Source organism: Desmodus rotundus, chromosome 3, assembly GCF_022682495.2.
Source record: "Desmodus rotundus isolate HL8 chromosome 3, HLdesRot8A.1, whole genome shotgun sequence".
Classification (NCBI taxonomy): domain Eukaryota; kingdom Metazoa; phylum Chordata; class Mammalia; order Chiroptera; family Phyllostomidae; genus Desmodus; species Desmodus rotundus.
Window position 1 is genome coordinate 78,312,553 of NC_071389.1, and position 18,785 is coordinate 78,331,337.

The following is an 18,785-nucleotide window of genomic DNA, read 5'->3' on the forward strand; positions in this document are numbered from 1 at the left end:
TTTTTCTCCCTTGCTGCCTTTAAGATCCTCTCTTTGTCTTGGAAATTTGCCATTTTAATTATGATGTGTCTTGCAGTGGGTCTCTTTGGGTTCCTCTTGTTTGGGACTCTCTGTGATTCCTGGATTTGGGTGACTTTTTCTCTCCTCAGATTAGGGAAATTTTCCATCATTACTTTTTCAAACAGGTTTTCTATCCCTTGCTCTTCTTCTTCTCCTTCTGGTATTCCTATTATACGGATATTGTTACGTTTCATGTTGTCCTGCATTTCCCTTATTGCCTCTTCATTCTTTCTGAGCCTCTTTTCTTTTTCTTGCTCCTTCTGGGTGTTTTTTTCTACTTTATCCTCCAGCTCGCTGATCCGATCCTCTGCTTCATCAAGTCTGCTTTTCATTCCTTCTACTGTGTTCTTCAATTCAGAAATTGTATTCTTCATTTCCTCTTGGCTCTTGTTGATATTTTCTATTTCCTTTTTCATGTTGATATAGTTTGCAGTGAGTTCATTGTAGTTTCCTTGTAGTTTCTGGTAGTTCTCTTTGAGCTCAGAGAGCTCAGTGAGCTTCCTGATGACCATTGCTTTGAACTCAGTATCTGATAGTTGACTTGCCTCTTTTTCGGTTAGTATTCTTTCTGAGACTTCCTCCTTTCCTTTCATTTGGGAATTGTTTCTTTGTCTTCCCATTGTTTGTGAGGCTCTTCTTGTTGGCCTCTGCTTCTTAAATTGCTTTGTTCTGACTCCCTGGGTTTATGATATGAACTTCTATGGTAGAATGCCAATGGGATTCGGTGGTGCTGTCTCCTTACTCTCCTGTGCTCACTGGTCTTGAGCTGACGTTTATGTGTTTAACACGGTCTAACTCTAGTCTTTTCAGCACTCCAGGTTTTGTTGTCGCACCTGTGGGAAAAATAGAAAGGGGGGGCGAAAGAAAAGGAAAAAACAAACAAACAAACAAACAAACAAACAAAAACCCAAAGATGGGAAGGAGGGAAAAAGGAAATAGGAAAGGAGGAAAGGAAGGAAGGAGGGAAGAAGGATTAAAGAAAGATCGGAGGCAAGATAAGAAGGAATTTTAGCAAAAATTAAAACATAGAAATAGATAAAAGAAGGCAGGAAGAAGACATAAAAATGGTAAAGGATGGGAGGAAGAAGGAATGAAAGAAAAAAAAGAGAGAGAGAGGAAGAAGGAGTTCAGGGGGAAAGGAAAGGGAAAAAAAAAAAAGGGGGAAAAAAAATCTTCTGTTGGCTTTAAACCTTTCAGGTTATTTCTGCTGTTGTCCTGTTTGTGCAACGGGAGGGGGTGGTTGGAAGGATTGGTTTCACTTTTCTTCCTTCCTGGGTCACACTCTTCACTGTTTTGTAGGTGTGGTCCCTGGCAGGCAATCAGGCCGTTGATCAGCCAATCCAGCAGCTTTGTTCTTGGGACTCTCGAGTGGCTGCTCCAGCCGCTTTGGCTCCGGACGCGTGCGCGCGCAGCAGGGGAATCCAGCCGCTTCGGGTTTGTGACGTTATTTGGGCTCTGAGCGCGCAGCCGGCTGACCAATCGAGCTGCCCAGGCTAGGGAGGCTGGCGCGCTGCAAGCTGCTGGTTCAGCCGCCTTGGTGTTACGACTCTCGCCAGCCCCTTTGTGCTTGGGAAGTGCGCATCCAGCCGGCCCTACGCTCGGTGAGCGCGCAGCCCGCCGCCAAGCCAGAGGCTCTACGCTTGGGGGCCCGATCCAGCCGCCCGGGGCTTGAGACTCTCGGGTGGGCGGGGCCGCCCTGGGACTGAATCACGCGGTACTCGGTTCCGAGGTTTTGGGTCTGTGGGTGGAGCAGCTAGTCTCTGCTCCAAAAGATCTCGGAGGTTTCAGGTGTGGGCGCCCCTCTGGGGTTTCATGTATGGGCCCCGTTCGCTAATCTGCGCGAGCGCGCGACCGCGCGCAACCGGACCTCAGGTGAGCGCCGGTGCTGCTTATCCCGCGTTCCGCGTTCGCAGTCCAGGGGCGGAGGGGGGAGGGGCGCCAGGGGCCTCGGCCACCACCGAGAGTTCTCTAACTAGCCCCTGAGTGTCTCTATTTTCTTTTTCTTTTTGAGAAATTCCTCCTTTTCAAGCCCCCCTGGTCCAATCAAGCACCTGGCTGCTCACAGCGCAGCCTGGCCCTCTCCCAGGACTCCTGCAGCAGCCCCTGCGCCAGGGCTGGCGCCTCTGCAGCCCTTGTACCGCGCGGTCCCGGTTCCCGGGGACCTTATTGTCCTTGAGCACTCTTCTTACCGTCAGATCTTTCAATGTCCTCTATCTTTGGTCTCTAATCTTCGTATATGCTGGAGTACTGTTGGCTGTTCGCTCTGCTCCTCAGATCAGCTAGGTATTTCCCTGGCGCTGAGGGGAAGTGGATTCCGCTCCCACCTATGTTGCCGCCATCTTCGATTTCCAGAATTATGTTTTTTTACCTTTGAATTTTTATCTCTGAATTATGCTATCTTCATGTCTTCTGACTCACAATGTGAGCTCAGTGACCTTTTCCCTAAGACCTCTTTCTCATCCTCTTTGATAAACATTATTCTAATAGGTCAGAATTAAACCTAGGAGAGTAGTTTTTCCATTTGTGTGCTTGTCTTTTAGGAACTTAGCAACACAACTTTTATGCTGCTAAATGGGGCTTTTAATAGATGTTTATATAGTTGAACCCCCCCATCATTACCAAATATGCCAATATGGCATTAAAAAAAAACTGTGTTAGGAATCCATCATCCTTTTTATTCACCTGGCTCAGGAGCCCAGTATGTATATTAAAGATTCACACACAGAATCGATTCTCAGAACTACTTGGAGAGTCGTAAAAATACAAATTTTAAGATCCAATCCCTGAATTTATGATGTAGTTGGGGCTCAAGAAATTGCATCTTAAAGGTTCCCTAAACAATTCTGATGATTGGATAGATTTAAGATACACTGAACTGTTCCACAACAATATCCCCTCTATTCCTGTCCCTGTATCTCTTTGCTCATCAGCATGCATCCATCTTCAGGTTCATGGATTTCCACAAAGATGTCTGTCTTCTTGACATAGCATTCTCGTCAATCTTTTTTTGAACAGGCCTATTTGTCTTGAATAGAGCATATGCTTCCATCAACATATTTCAATTTTGTGTCTCTTCTTCCCAAGCTTGGTGAGACAAGTTCATGTTTATTGCCCTATGCTGTAAGAATTTCTTTTAAATTATCTCCAATTCATTTTGTTATGCTCTGCTGACTGGCATAAAGTAAGACTTCGAAGATTATAACAATTTTTTTTTCAGTCTCCCATCCCCACTCAATTGCTTTCTGGTTAAAAAAAATAACCAGATACTTACTAATTTTTATTTATTTATTTTTCTGTGCTATATCTTCTAATTTTTGCAGTAATTTGTTTTATAGATTTATCTGGGCATTTTTATTTCTTCTCATATATAGTTAGTGTTTAAGACATTCTTTTCCCCCTTTCAGTTCTCTTTCCCTTTAAAACCTTTTTATTGTGAAAATGCTAAAAATAAAATTACAAAGTAGAGAGAATAATACAGTGAGCTTTCATGCATATTACTTGGCTTCAACGGTATGTCAGTTGGTTCCTTTGGGAAGCAGATGTTGAGATGGAGTTAGGAGAGTAAAAGTCTAACTGGGAACTTATATCCGTGGAGGAAAATGGGAAGAAGCAGGATTGGGCAGAGGGAGCCATTAGACAGTGATACAGATCTGACAAAGTTTGTCACAGCCCAAGAGGATGTCCAGGACCACTACTGTCTTTGGAGGAAATTGGCAGAAGTGGCGGTGCCCCTGGACCACAATCTGTCTTAATCATTGGCTGTGGCCACCCTGATAAGACTGTGATGTCTGGTGTAAAATGCCTTCAAGGTTTATTCATGGTTTAGCATGCATGAACATTTCCTTCCCTTTTAAGGCAGAATAATATCCCATTGTATGGATATACCCCAGTTTGTTTACCCATTCATCCTTTTCTTTAACTATAAAAATAGCTATGTATATATGTACACATATACATATATATCACAATAATAAAATATGCAACTTCTAAGAAATTATACTTACCTAGCAGTATGTTTTATTTTATTTTTTAAATTATATTATATTGATTATGGTATTACAATTGTCCCAATTTTTCTCTCTTTGACCCCTCTACTCAGCCCCCCCACCACTCCCTTAGGCAATCCCCACACCATTGTTCATGTCTATAGGTCATGTCTATAAGTTCTTTGGCTACTCCATTTCCTATGTTGTACTTTACATCTCCATGGCTCTTCTGTAACTATCTATTTGTACTAATAGACAAATTTAAAGTATCTATTTTCACTAATTCCCTCAAATTCCCCTCCCATATGGCAACCATCAAAATGCTCTCCTTATTCATGATTTTGTCTCTGTTCTTCTTGTTTGCTTAGTTTGTTTTTTAGGTTCAATTGTTGATAGATATGTTTATCACCATTTTATTGTTCATAGTTTTAACCTTCTTCTTTTTCTTAAAAAAGCCCCTTTAACATTTCATGTAATAATGATTTGGTGATGATGAACTCTTAATTATTTATTGTCTGGGAAGCTCTTTTTCTGCCCTTCAATTCTAAATGATAGTTTGGCTGGGTAGAGCAATCTTGGGTGTAGGTCCCTGCTTTTCATGACATTGTATATTTTTTGCCAATTTCTTCTAGCCTGCAAAGTTTCATTTGAGAAATAAGCTGACAGTCTTATGGGAAGTCCCCTACAGGCAACTAATTGCTTTTCTCTTGCTAAATTTTAAGATTTTCTCTTTATCTTTAATGTTCAGCATTTTAATTATGATGTGTCTTGGAGTAGGCCTCTTTGCATTCATCTTGTTTGGGATTCTCCGTGCTGCCTGCACTTATATGTCTATTTCCTTCACCAAATTAGGTAAGTTTTCTTTCATTATTTTTTCAAATAGATTTCCAATTTCTTGCTCTTTCTCTTCTATTTCTGGCACCCCTTGGATTGCTTAAATGTTGTCCCAGAGGCTGTTTACACAATCTTTTTTTTTTTTTTTGGATTCTTTTTTCTTCTTGTTGTTCTGATTGGTTGTTTTTTGCTTCCTTATGTTCCAAGTCATTGATTTTAGCCTCAGCTTCATCCACTCTATTGTAGTTTCCCTGTAAATTGTTCTTTATTTTAATTAGTGTATCCTTTCTTTCTGACTGGATCATTTTTATGTGATTGAGGTCCTCACTAAGTTCCTTGAGCATCCTTATAACCAGTGTTTTGAACTCTACATCTGAACTTATCTCCATTTTCTTTTCATTCTTTTTCTGGAGTTTTGATCTGTTCTTTCATTCAGCCCATGTTTCTTTGCCTGCTCATTTTGGCAACCTCCTTTGTTTCTATGTTATTAGGTAGAGCTGCTATGACTCCCTGTCTTGGTAGCATGGCTTAATGAAGTAGGGGCCCTATCAGATACAGTGGCACAGCCTCCCCTATCACCCAAGCTGGGTACTTGAGGTGTGTCCTCTATGTGGGCTGATTACACCCTCCTCTTGTAGTTGAGCCTTGATTGCTGTTGGCAGATCAATGGGAGGGATTTGCCTAGGTCAGTCAACTTCAAGCATTGGCTTGGTCCACTGACCACCAACCTCTGCCTTCCATGGAGGATGAGCTGTGTGGGGGTAGGGCAATGGTGCTCCAGCATGGTTTGTATCTGTCCCCTGGGTACACAGGCTCTGGGGTTTCCCGGGTGGTGCAGGCCAAGGTCAGCCGCAACCTGTGTTCTGCCCTCATTCCCAGCCCCTGGGCCATCCTGCCTGAGCTATAAAGCAGTCTGAGATGGCTGCTACTTATGCTGGCTTAAAGATTTCCAGGAGAAGCCAAGCTGTGAATTTAGGCTGGTTGCTGCTAGGGCTGGGCCTGGGGCCACTTAGCCAGAGGTATGGGGGCTGGGAGCTCACGGAAGCTGGCTGTTGTTTGTTTGAGAGAATTTAGGAAGTTGTGAAGCAGGAGCCGAGACCAGCCATCCATGTGGAAAAGCAGCTTGGGTGGGTCCATAAGTTGGGTGGAACAGGGCCTCAGGGGATCTCTAAAGAGAGGCAAACAGTGTTAGCCAGGTTAATGGAGTCTCAGATATGACATTTGCCTGACAGCTTTGCAGCTCTGTTGGAGAGGGTTCAGAAAAGGGACAATGGCTTCTGGTTGCCTTTCTGTCTGGGAGAAAGCTATTTCCCAGTTCTTGCCTTTATGTCAGACACCTCTGTTCCTCCCTGTATGCCACTGGTGCCTTTAAAGCTGCTACCCTGGTGCTAGAGCTCTGAGGGAGTGAGTCTGAGTAAATCCTTGTGTGAGTTCTTAAGAGGAACTGCTTGGGAATCCAGCATTTTCTTCCACCAACTCAATCTTCGCTGGTTTTTGCAGCAAATTATGGGGGATTTATCTTCCTGGTACTGAATCCCTGGGCTTAGGGGCCTGGTGTGATGCTGGGATTCCCTCCAAAATTTTTATCCATCACAAGTGGATGTGGGTCCAGCCTGTTCTGTATCTCTGCCTGTCCCACCAATCTGGATGGATGTAGTTTCTTTAATTTTGTAGTTGTCAGACTTCCATTCAACTTGATTTCTGATGGTTCTAAGTGATGGTTTCTCTATAGCTTATTTTTTATTTTGATGTGGTTGTGTGGGGAGGCAAGCCATGTTTACCTGTGCTGCCATCTTGATTGGAAGTCCCATTCCATTCATCCTTTGTGTACACATGGTATAAACTGCATAATCTTGTCTGCTTTCATTGGACCTCTCCTGATACCATCTCTGGGAAGCAGATGCTGAGTGAAGTTAGAATGCAATACATCTGTGAAAGAGAAATAGGGAAAGCAGGAACTGGTAGAGAAGCTGTCAGACTCCCATGCCCATCTGATAATCTCTGCCAGCCCAATGGAGATTTTGGAGCAAATTTTTCCCATAATAGGAGTCACAGTTAAGTTTAAATAGATAACCACTTGAATTACAGTCTTGTCAGCATTGGCTGGGGTCACCCTGAGAAGAGCATGGCCTTGGCTCAAAAGCTGAGGTGGACCTAAAGTAGTTAACTTCTGAAAGCTGTCTCTAACCCCCACTGTTCGCAGCTAGGCCAAGAGTTCCTTTTTAGTGGTAATCAGATATCTCTCTGTCTTTCCTAAAAATATTATAAACATTTTGCCAGTCTTGAATTACTAAAACACTCTTGATTGGGCCAGTGAGGCTCTGGAAAAATTCTTTCTCATTTTCATAAAATGTGTTCTATCTTCAGCGAAGATGCCATTATTTTGGTATCTTAAACCATGGTCCAGCAATCTCAATCTTGCCTACATTGCCACCTGCAGAGCCAACTGATCAGCTCTTCAGTTTCCCCCTCCCATCCTAAAACCTAGCTACTGATGTGAAGGAGCAATGAAAATACTACCTGGGCTTCTAAGTCCTTCAATTCTTGTTTCAAATTTCATAACCCTTAAAAATATATTCCTGGACACTTTAAATGACATTATATGTATCCCTAGGAATAGTAGAGATAGATGTGGTTTATAAACATAATAAAGTTTGGAGGACTTTTGGTTGTCCCACATACTTGATCCAAGAAATGCAGTCATGGCCATTCTACTAGAAATTTCCTCCATTCTTCAACAGTTTCAATCCCATAGCATGCCCTTTTTGTCTTAAGCCATCAGGGAATTCCTTTACATTTTCAAGGATTTGTCAGACTCCTCATCATTCCACTCTTTTTCCATAAGTTTGATTCTCACCTTCACTGGACAGTCTCATATCACCTGCAAAGCTCTAAGGATAAAAATTTTCTTCCCTCAGGCATTTTCCCTTTATGTTACATTTCCTCAATCTTTCTCTTGACTCCAGTTTTAATTTTTTCCCCCACATTTTAAACTTTCTGATTTTCTTTTGTATTATCCCTTGCATTTTTTCAAGAGTACCCCTAATATGTAGCATACAAAGAGAGAGTTCTTGCAACCCTCCCCCTGGTTCTCAATTGTGAACAGTGCTTTGCATTTGCAATGAATATTGCTTCCCCTTACAACCATCTTCCATGCAGTGCAGGTCACAGGGAGACTTCTTGCTGGCTTCCACTCTTCCTGTTAGGATTGAGAGTCCAAAGGGAAGAATACCCATTCCAGACTCCAGAAGATCTCGCTCTTGGGGCTACTTTTTACAGATACCCCATCATCCAATACTCAATTGCTCTGGTCAGAGAGAATCACTTGGTAATTCTGCATCATCAAATTACCACCAATTATAAATGTTTGCTTAATGTTTATTGAATTGTCAATAATTAATACCACTCCACTACAGCTACCCGATTGCAAAAGGCCGAGGACCCAGAGGGAAAATCTCTAAGGATTTTAGTGATTCCTTCACCTTCTCTCATATGCTGCCTCTGCTGCAGTGTCAGATTTAATCTCTGTCTCCCTGGGCTGAGGCCAGCAAGAGCAATTCTTCTAAATTGACTATCTGCACATGCAAAATGGGATCAACATTTTTGTCTGAGTTAAACAATCAATTCTTAGAAAAAAGTAAAACAATCAGTTTGACTCTTTTTCTTCCCACTTAATTGTTGAACTGAATTGACTGATCAAATAGCGACAGATTCTAAAGTAATGAAAACTACCTTTGGCATCTAGTCACATAATGCAGGGAGCTCTTCTCCAGGAGTCCTGACAGATTCTTTATTATCCTGCCTAGTCTACAGGATATTTGAATACTTCCAGTGATGGGAAAAGCCTACTGACACTCTACTGAGTCCATTTATTAATAATTCATCTGGGACAAGTTGTCCTGGACTTGGTATGGAGATATTTAATGGACACACACCTTAGTTTTATAAAAGAAGTGTTCCCTTCAGCTTAGTCTCCTAGAACAGAGTCCAGAAACTATAATTTCACACCTATCTGAGGCATTTCCTTCTGGGTCCACAATTTTGCTCTGGAGGACTCCTCCTAGTGCCCCATGGCCACCCCCCACCCACATCTCAACAATCCCTGGGACCTTTTCACTGTTTCCCAGGACCACCTGGACTCCATGCATATAAGGGCCTGTTGAGAATCACCAAGTGCTCTCTGCACTTAAAATCTCCCTGTGAAAAAGGGAGGCCCAAGTAGTGACACTATCCTCATGTTAATGAGGGGGGTGATGGGCCTCTATGACATGATGGCATCATTGTACCACCATCACCAGCAACCACTGACAGGCTTTTCTTACTGTTTCATTCATCCACTTCTTCATTTTCTGTCTTAGCATATAAGGCAATGTACATGATGCATATGGTAAGAAAAGAAAAATTTAAAGTGGTTATAAAAAAACGATGCAACCAAAATTGAAACAGGTTGAAGGCTAAGAAAAAAATATATATTACAAAACCTTATACTTTTGCTTATAATTTAATCACAGGTTTCTTTCTAAGCTTTCCTGTAAGATGCTTCGTTGGTAATTAGCAGGGCCCATGAAAGTTAATGAGTACTTATTGCATACCAAGTGTTTGCTAGGCATCATGTTTGCAATGAATGACATTTGAGTTATGAGTCAATTACAAAAACAAAGGTTTCTATTTTTCAACCATTCTATTGGCAACAATGAAGAAGAATGGTAACACCTGGAGGGAGGTGTGGGCATAGGCACTCTCAGGCTCAGCTGTTACAACCGACCGGGAAAGTACTGACTCCTTGCATCAAAAGCGCAAATGCCTTTCAGCCCAGGAAGTTCATTTCTAAAAGTGGATCCTAAGGAAATTCTGGACAAGTGTACAAAGATATATGTCAAATAATATTTATTGATGTCTTGTTTTTAATAGTGAAAGTTGAAAACAATCTAAATGGATGTGCTGAGTAGAAAACTATACAGTAACTTAAAATGAAACATGGCTATATCTACACTGCCCTGGACAAATATCCGCGATACACGTATTTTTTAAAGGTTGACAGATTATGTATAGTGCAATCACTTTTTCACAAAAAAGGAAAAAAATATGTAAAAATATCTAAAAAAATATGCATCTGAAAAGTTAATAGTGGCCATTTCCAGATGGTGGGATCTTAAAATAATTTTGTTGTTTTTCTTTATACTTTTCAGTATTGTCCTACTTATTTTACAAAGAGAATCTACATTACTTTTATTATTAGAAACAAAAAGAAAATGTTTCTGGCTCTGAGGTGATAGAATTCATCCAGTTGAGCCTCCTTATTTTATAGGTGAGGAATTGTGGTCCAGAGAATTGGTGATAAGTCTTTTATTAAATTTCTATTTTTTTGCCCTGACTAGTGTAGCTCAGGTGGTTGGGCCTTGTTCCACCAAGTGAAATGTTGGAGGTTCGATTCCTGGTCAGGGTTCATGCGTGGGCTGTGGTTTGGTCTTGGTTGGGGAGCATATGAGCATATGAGAAGTAACCTTTTGATGTTTCTCTCACATTGATGTTTATCTCCCTCTCTTTCTCCTCTCTCTAAAAATAAATAAATGAAATCTTTTTAAAAATAAAAATAATTTCTTTAAAAAAATTTTTAATCAGCGAGCAATAGGGCGACTTTTTTGATTGCTCCCCTGTCAAATACTAGTTGGCAATATATGCTTAGGTTTGATTTTGTTCCATTGTTCTGTGTGTCTGTTTTATACCAGTACCATAAGAAGCAAATATTAACTAAAGGATTTCAACAATAAATCTATAGTGTAAAAATACTGTAAATGCACAGTGGAGAGATGCGTAGTGCCATGGGTTATACAATAAGGGTATCAGCCTTCCCATGACGGTCTGGAGAAGGACTGAGCATTAGTACTTCCCCATTTAGTTAAGGAGCTGACTCCAGTTCAAATTGACAAGGCCTGGCTGTGATGGCACTCAGGAATGTGGGAGACAAGCCTGTGATTTATTGTGTGCTCACATTGTGCCAGGAGCTTCACACACCTTGTTCACTTGAGTCTCAAAAAGCCCTGTGGGATGGGAACCATTATTCCTTATTGACAGATGAAACCCTGAGTCAGAAAGGAGTGACTCACCCATGGCCACATCCGCATGAATAATAGAGCCAGGGTTTAAGACCAGCACATTATAGCAAGTGGGATTCCTTGATTCCCTAGTGAACAGGGAGCCATTGCTCTTCTGGAAATTTAGGGAGGACGTGGAAGCCTAAAGGTGGAAGAAGATAACAGAGTTCCCAAAGAAGTAAGGGAAGAGAAGGCTGCAGAATTGGGACTTGGTTAATTTAAAGGAAACTACAGATTGCACAGCAGGGCCAGCCCTGCCCTATCTAACCATCTGCCTGAGGGCAAAATAAGAGAGCTAAAAGTCTTGCCATAGGTGGAACACCATGGTGACTATTACAGGAGTCAGAGTAAGTATATTTACCCGCTGGTAGGGCACAAACACCAACTAATCAGAAGGGTCAGCTGCCCAGGGTTAGAGGAAACCCCACCTGCCCTGGGGTGGGGGGCTTCAGTTTCAGAACCAGGTAAGGTCCTCCAGGTCCTGAGGCAGGGGAGCACCTGGAACTGGGGCCCTGGGAGTGGCACTAGAGATGGAGATGGGGGTGAGGGACAGCATCCATTGACCAAATGGCACAAGTATATTTCAACATTTTTACAACTGTACCCAGGCCCACCTGTTGATACTATTTTAATGACAGCTTAGCCAGAGGTAAAAAATAAAAAATAAAAACAAAAAAATAGACCAATGTTTCTTGGGTGGGATCGGGCCTGAAATCTTGTTGTTTATCCCATAGGGTAATATAAAGATACATGGACCAACCTTCAAAATGGGGAAAAGTCTGTTTCCTTTTAAAAACAGATCACATAGCCTGGCATCCACAATTCCCACCTGACAGTAGTTACCTGGAGCTGAGTAGAAGCTCCCTCCTGTATACAGGGCAGGCTTCTCAGGGTGACCGTGATGGCCAAGCATGGGTGGACTTTCAGCTTGCACAACCATCTCACTGTAGAAACAATTTCTCCATGTCTATGTCTATTTCAAAGGAGAAAGCAAAAGAGAGGTAAGAGCAGGCTATCTCAGGAAATAGGGGGAGAGCGTGAGGTCTGTCCAAAAAAAGTCCAACCATTATTAATAGAACAAGAACAGTTTGCACAACACTGATGTAACCTGGCAGCCAAGGAGAGTGGACTGGAATGTGCATGCATGAACAATGACAACTTCACTGTAGTGGTCAGTGGGGGCAGTAGATGCTGCTGAGTGAGCACGTGTATCGTGTGGCCATCACATTAAAAATGACCAAGTGGGTAGGACAATGAATCTGCATTAAATTTTGCATTAAGCTTAAACATTCCTCTGAGGAAACTATTCGGATGATGCAGAAGGCTGCCACTATGGGCAACTGGTGATTGGCAGCTTCGTCAAAACAATGAGCCTGCTCATGAATCACATCTCATGCAGAGTTTCTTTGCAAACATCAAATCACCCAAGTGACTCAGGCCCCCTACAGCCCAGATTTGGCTTTTCCCAAAACTAAAATCTCCTTTGAAAGGGAAGAAATTTCAGACTGTCCATGAGATATAGGAAAATATGACAAGGCAGCTGATGGCTATTGGGAGAACTGTGTAAAGTCCCAAGGTGCCTTCTTTGAAGAGGACTGAGGCATCATTGTTCTATGTACAGTGTTTCTTGTATCCTGTATCTTCTTCAATAAATGTCTCTATTTTTCATAGTACATGACTGGATACTTTCTGGACAGCCTCATATTTCTTTATGGAATAGAAAACACTTCCTACTCATTTTTAATATTACGAATTTGTGTCTGTGCCAAAACAACAGACTTGTCCTACTTATTCACCTGTTCCCTGCCTGGCTTCTGTGGGTGCTGAGTTTGTGACCTGTCATAGACTAAGTTCCAGATTGTTCTTTTGATGCCCCCTCTGCAGCCCAGCTTGGAAAAAGCTAGAGATGTGATTCTGCATTTTAACACCATGATTCCCATGCAGGTGGCCCAGGTATCACACTTGAGCAGGGTTGGCTAACTCTTTCTGTAAACGGACAGAGAGTAAATATTTGAGGCTTTGGGGACCATATGCTCTTGGTGACAAGTATGCAAGTCTGCCATTCTAGTTAGGGACCCGCCATAGGTGGTACACAAATGAACCTGGCTGAGTTCCAATAACACTTTATTTACACAGTGGGATCCAGGCAGGCAGAGTTTGGCCCCTGGGTTGTAGTCTGCCTCCACTTTTAGAAGATAAAATAAGATGGCTTGTGACAGTGCTAGGTACATGGTGCTACCTTAGCTTGTTTCCCCCCAGTGCGGGACCTGAGACAAAGACTGCCATGCCTGGTGAGTGGTTTGTTCAGCAATGGATCTCAGGAGACAGGGCTGAGCCAGGGCCCTACAAGGGAGAAAGGAGATTCCATACAAAGATGTGTCATTGATTTGGCCACCACTGGGGCAACTGAGAACTTACTTCTCAGGACTCTCTGAGAAGCCTGATGGAACATAGCTCAAAACTAAACACGCAAGAGATGTCCATTTATTGGACAACTCGTACCCTCCATAGGCTAAGTTTTGCCCCATAAGTTTCAACTCTCCTGCACTTCCATGCATACTTGTAGGTAGAGAGTGAGCTCTGCACATGTCCTGGAGTTAGAGAAGCCCAGGGCTGAAAAGCATGAGGTACATGCCTCATGTGAGGCACAGTGAGGTTGTGGTGGCAGGAAACCTACACGGATGGGTCATTGCTGAGGAGGTAACTAGGATTAAGAGGTGAGGCTGAAAGGATATGAAGCAGTAGACAAGCAGGGTTTGATTCAGTGACCATTCACTTATCCTGAATTTTAATTCATTTAATTATTTTAATTAATTATCGGTATTTTAGTTTATTATTCTCAGGAGGGGGCCTAAGAGGACAACAATTGTGTCATGTCATGCCTGGAAATGGTGCCAAGCTTTGAGGCCACATGGAAATCTCAGCTATAGAGCTGTCCGCTTTTAAGGGTGGCAAAGCACTAGTTTTGATTAAAATATGTAGACATTTCCTGTTTTTTAAAAAATGCCATTGTAGTGTTCATTTACATAAATATTTATTAAGCATTAATCACCACAACAGTCCTGTTTAACAGTTACTGTCACTTGCATTCTATAGATAAAGATGGAGCACAGAAGCGTAAAATAGCTTGCCCAATTTAACAAATATTTCTTGACACTTTGTGTGCTAGATTCTTTAGTTACTAACTGGCAGAGAAGTCTTTAGATCCAGGCCTTCTGATTCACATTCCTTGTTTTCTCTACTACAGATTTTGAAGGAAATGGAGAGACCATTCACTTCAACCTTTTACCCAGTAAAACAATTTTTCTGGGTACACCCCTGGTTTTGAAGGAAATGATAACTTTCCTGCCAGCTTATTTTTTTAAAATGTATTTAGTGCCCATTTACATTCTTTATCAGCCAATGATTAGAACTCATCTGGACATAGGAGAAGAAATTGAGGTCCAAAGGGAGAACCATCCACCTACTCATTTACATGGCATGTGTGGGCCCTTAAAATGAGACCACTATGTGGACAGGAGCCTGGGAAGCAGAAAAGAGGGTAAAGGAGGTGTTGGCAGTGAGCAGATCTGTGCAATGGCCTCAGAAGGCCAGACATTCTAGGATAACTGTCGTCTCTGTTAAGGGCATGCAACCTCTTTGAAAGTCACCTCTGTTGAACTGGGAGCAGTCCCTGAGAAGAGAGTTCTACTGGAGTCACTTCACTGGAGCCCTCTGAGCCACACTGAAAATTAGATAGGGTAGCAAAAGGGCAGCTCGAGGGGACCAGTGTCTGTGCGCACATTAATGCCGACCTTGTTGGAATAACTTGCACTCTTCAGCGTTCGCAGCTGTGGAGTCCCCAGGGAGTTGTCTGGCTACATGTGATTTTACATATCTGACAGCTAAATCAGAGATCCAAATGCCAAATCCGGCGCTCAGGAACATTATGTGGATTTGTGACTCTCCCAAGGGGACGTTGGATCCATAAAGCAATGAATGGATTACAATGAGGCATAAATATAGCATTTTCATCTGTGACATACAATCCCGCTCTTTTATTTCTCACATTGTTATGTGAAGGAAATCTATACCCTCTCTTTCAGGTCTGTTCTCAGAAACTACAATTTTTTTTTAAAAAAAAAGAGCTTTAAGAAAAAAAATGCTCTTAATGCATCAGGAGTAAACGAAGAATGAAATATGGCAAGTGTGATTATTCCACTGAGGTAATTTGCAATGCAAGGTAAACTCCAGGATCACACACGCTGTCAGGAAGCAGCAGTTTCAGGCCAGTGTATCAGCCCCATCATCAACTAGCTGTGTGACTTTGAGCAAATCACTTCATCTCTCTGGGCCTCAGTTTCCTCATTTGCCCGGTGGACTCCAGAGTTGTGGGCACACATTCCCATGGGGTGGGTAAAATGACCCACTGTGTGGTCCAGGAGGGACATCATAGAACTTTCTTTGAACTTTAAAATTTTCTAATTACAAACATGTTTTTCCAAGGCACATTACATATTAGCACAGTAGTACATTTCTATTGTTTATAAATGAATAAAAATCACATACTGAAAGGGTAGGTTGAAAATGCTTTACTGGTAGAAGCATGTGGACAGAAAGTTTGGAGGCTGCTCACTTGACCCGTCCCAGTCATTCTACTGATGACAGGAAGGCCCCTGTGGCTCTCGCAGTCCATGATTCTGTGTGTTTGAGAAGCATCCTCAGTTGTTTTCCGTAGATTCCCCCAGGAAGGCTGAGTGTATCAGCTGTCCAGGGAAAAAGGTGTGTGCCATTTGCGTTGGGCTGCAAATGTATTGTTTCCAAAACCACGAGATGCAGTTAACGGGCCCCTTCCAGCTGTGCCTTGCACGGTCAAGCACAGCACTGCTCTCTCTCTGCAAATCATTTTAATCCCTCATATTTGCTTCACACTGTAGAGTTCACAAATCAATATCAAAAGTAATTTTATATGTCTGCACTGAGAGAAACAAGACAGGAATTATTTTCCTATTTTATATATGAGGAAAGAGATTCAGAAAGGCCTAAGGACTTCCCCACGGCCACCAGGCTAGGATGTGACAGGTCCACTGCCAAAGTCCCCATTCTCCCATAAGGACTGCAGGACTCTTTGCACTTATAACCAAGTGCAAATGTGCTCCTTGGATCCCAGGGAGAATTGGGTGACAGTGTGCGAGTGGGTCAGTGTAAAGGCAACCCCCAGCTATTTAAAAAACAACCCAGAGCTCAGGGCCCACTGTTGGCAGATCAATAGCATCATTCTCGTGTACACAAGACCTCACATTATTCGGGGAGGCCTGGCAGAGAGAGGAAAGCAGATGCAAGGGCTCCTCATGCCACCAGCTGTCGTGGCTTGCTCTGCTGCAGTTTCTGACAAGTGCTGTTGTGACAGTCTTTCTACATGGTTGCAGGGAACAGCTTGATAGGAACAGGAGCAAAAAGCCTTGTTTACAGAGGTGCGAGGGAACAAAGAACACATATACTTAAAAGAATGAAATTTTAAGAAGGCCTTCGGTGCAGCCAGGTGTGTCAGCACTAGAAGACGCCAGGTATGGCCACACCCCTGAACTGGGCGTCCTGTGCCCTGCCAGGAAGTGGGACCTGAACCCCAGGAGAGAAGTGCTTCCCATTGCTCTTCTTCACTCAAGCATGTGACAATGACCAGCAGAAACATTTTATCCTTTTTACCCTAAAGGGGCATCACTGTGGTAAGACATATAATATGTTTTGCTAACCATGATGGTGTGACGGCTCTGTTAGAATTACAATAGTTATTTGTCTATTTCCTCCTCTAGATTGCAAATTTCTTAAGGACAGAGATCCTGTCTTGTTTATTTCTCTATCCCTACATAGAGTCTAACCCATAGAAGATATGCAGTATTTGTCTACGCTGACTGAATAAATTGTAACCTTCCCGTTGGCTGTCCATCTGTGAACCCCCTTTTTGCCAGGCACTAGCCTTACCGCAGGGCTCAAAACCTCCTAAAACTCACCATAAAGGATTACTTTAATTAATACTTGACATGATGCATATCACCAGTAAAGGATTACTATCATAATATGTAAAGAAGGTTTACAAATTGACAGGAAAAAAAGGCAAATAATTCAACTGAGAAATAGATGAACCAACAATTGAACAGGAAATTCACAAAAAGGGAAATTTACATAGTCCATGTACAAAAAGAAAGCTCTCCTTACAAGTAATTGTGGAAATGCAAGTTTAAAACACTGAGACGCTATTTTACTCCCTTCAGAGTAACCAGCATTTACCAAATCTGACCGTCACCCTTGCAGGCCACGCCGTGGAGCAGGGGACGTTTTACATGTTGGGGTGAGTGTAAGCTGGCATAACTACTTGGAAGCGTGCTTTTGGCCCAACAGGGAAAATTGAAATTGTACAAATCCAGCAGCTGTTTTGCTCCTGAGATATGTATCAGCAATCTTCCTCAACCGTTTATGAAAAGAATTAAGCCCTAATGTCCAGAGGCATCATTGTATGAAATGAATTAACTTTTCATTTATGCATCTGTTTGGAATGGTGCTAGTTATACACCTTCAGTGGGAACTTGAGAAAAGAGTTATTCCGATTATCTTCCCTGTTCCGTGGTTCAGAAGAGGATCCCTGGGTGAGGAAGCCTGTCCACCTGGCAGGTACACAAGAAGACATGAAGAATGTCATGAGAGCATTATTTGTAAATACAAATTTTTTTTTCAAAACAACCTAAATGTCCATCAAAAAGAGAAGAATATCATGGTATATTCCTGCAATGGAATGCTATATCATCATTATAAAAAAAAAAAGATGACCAAGAATCACATGTATTAATAAGAGCAAATATAAAAAATTCTCATGTTAAATGTAAAATCCAATTGCAATAAAATACATGTAGTATGATTGTACTTGTATGAAATTTTAAAAAAGCAACATATCATTATATTTTGCTCATATATACTTATATACATGGTAAAAGTTTTTAAAAAGTGTAGGGCAGTGATACACTCCAGTCAGAAGAACAAGTACTATTTGTATTATTCTTTATAATATATTATTATAATATATAATTATATATTAAATATACTATATTTTATATAACATATAATATAAATATATGATAGACAGATATATATTATTAATATACTATATTATTCTTTGTACTATTTCCTTTTCTTTCCTAGCGGAGAGTGTGAATGCAGTCCCCACTACCACAAATTATGCAGTCGAGTTTCCCGCATTTGGGGAAATCGCAGGGGCCAGCACACCCGGAGTGAAATGGATAAGCCTCACCCTGGGAAAACCACTGTCGTGATCATGGTATCTCCCTTGCCAGGTAAGTATATTTCCTATATTTTTAATGTATGTAAGTAGATGATTTTACTAATGTATCATGTTAAAAATATAAGTGAAATATATACTAACCCCTTCCTCCCAATCCGTCTGCATGAAGATTTTTAATTTTTAAAAAAATTTATTGATTTAGAGAGAGAGAGAGAGTGCTGTTTTGTTCCACTTATTCGCATTCACTGGTCAATTCTTGTACGTGCCCTGACCAGGGATCAAACCTGCAACCTCTGCATATCAGGACAATGCTCTAATCATCAAAGCTACCCATCCAGGGCTGCATGTAAGCAATTATGATGAATGACTCCCCTTTCAGGAGACAGAGAAAATTTTTCTTAAAATTATTTTTAAAAAATTCTTTTTAAGAATCTGACCATTTCATTTCTCATTTCAAAAACGTGAAATCGTATGCTGGTTTTTGAGTGCCGCTTGACAAAGTCTAAATTCCACAGCACGGCATTCAAAGCTCTCCAC

General features: G+C 41.7%; 1 non-coding gene across 1 annotated transcript; it reads right to left on the minus strand.

The window, feature by feature from the left end:
- Positions 1-18,146: 18,146 nt before the first annotated feature.
- On the minus strand, positions 18,147-18,308 carry LOC112309430 (U1 spliceosomal RNA). The gene has a single exon (XR_002975239.2). It is a non-coding gene; the product is annotated as a U1 spliceosomal RNA (small nuclear RNA).
- Positions 18,309-18,785: the final 477 nt, after the last annotated feature.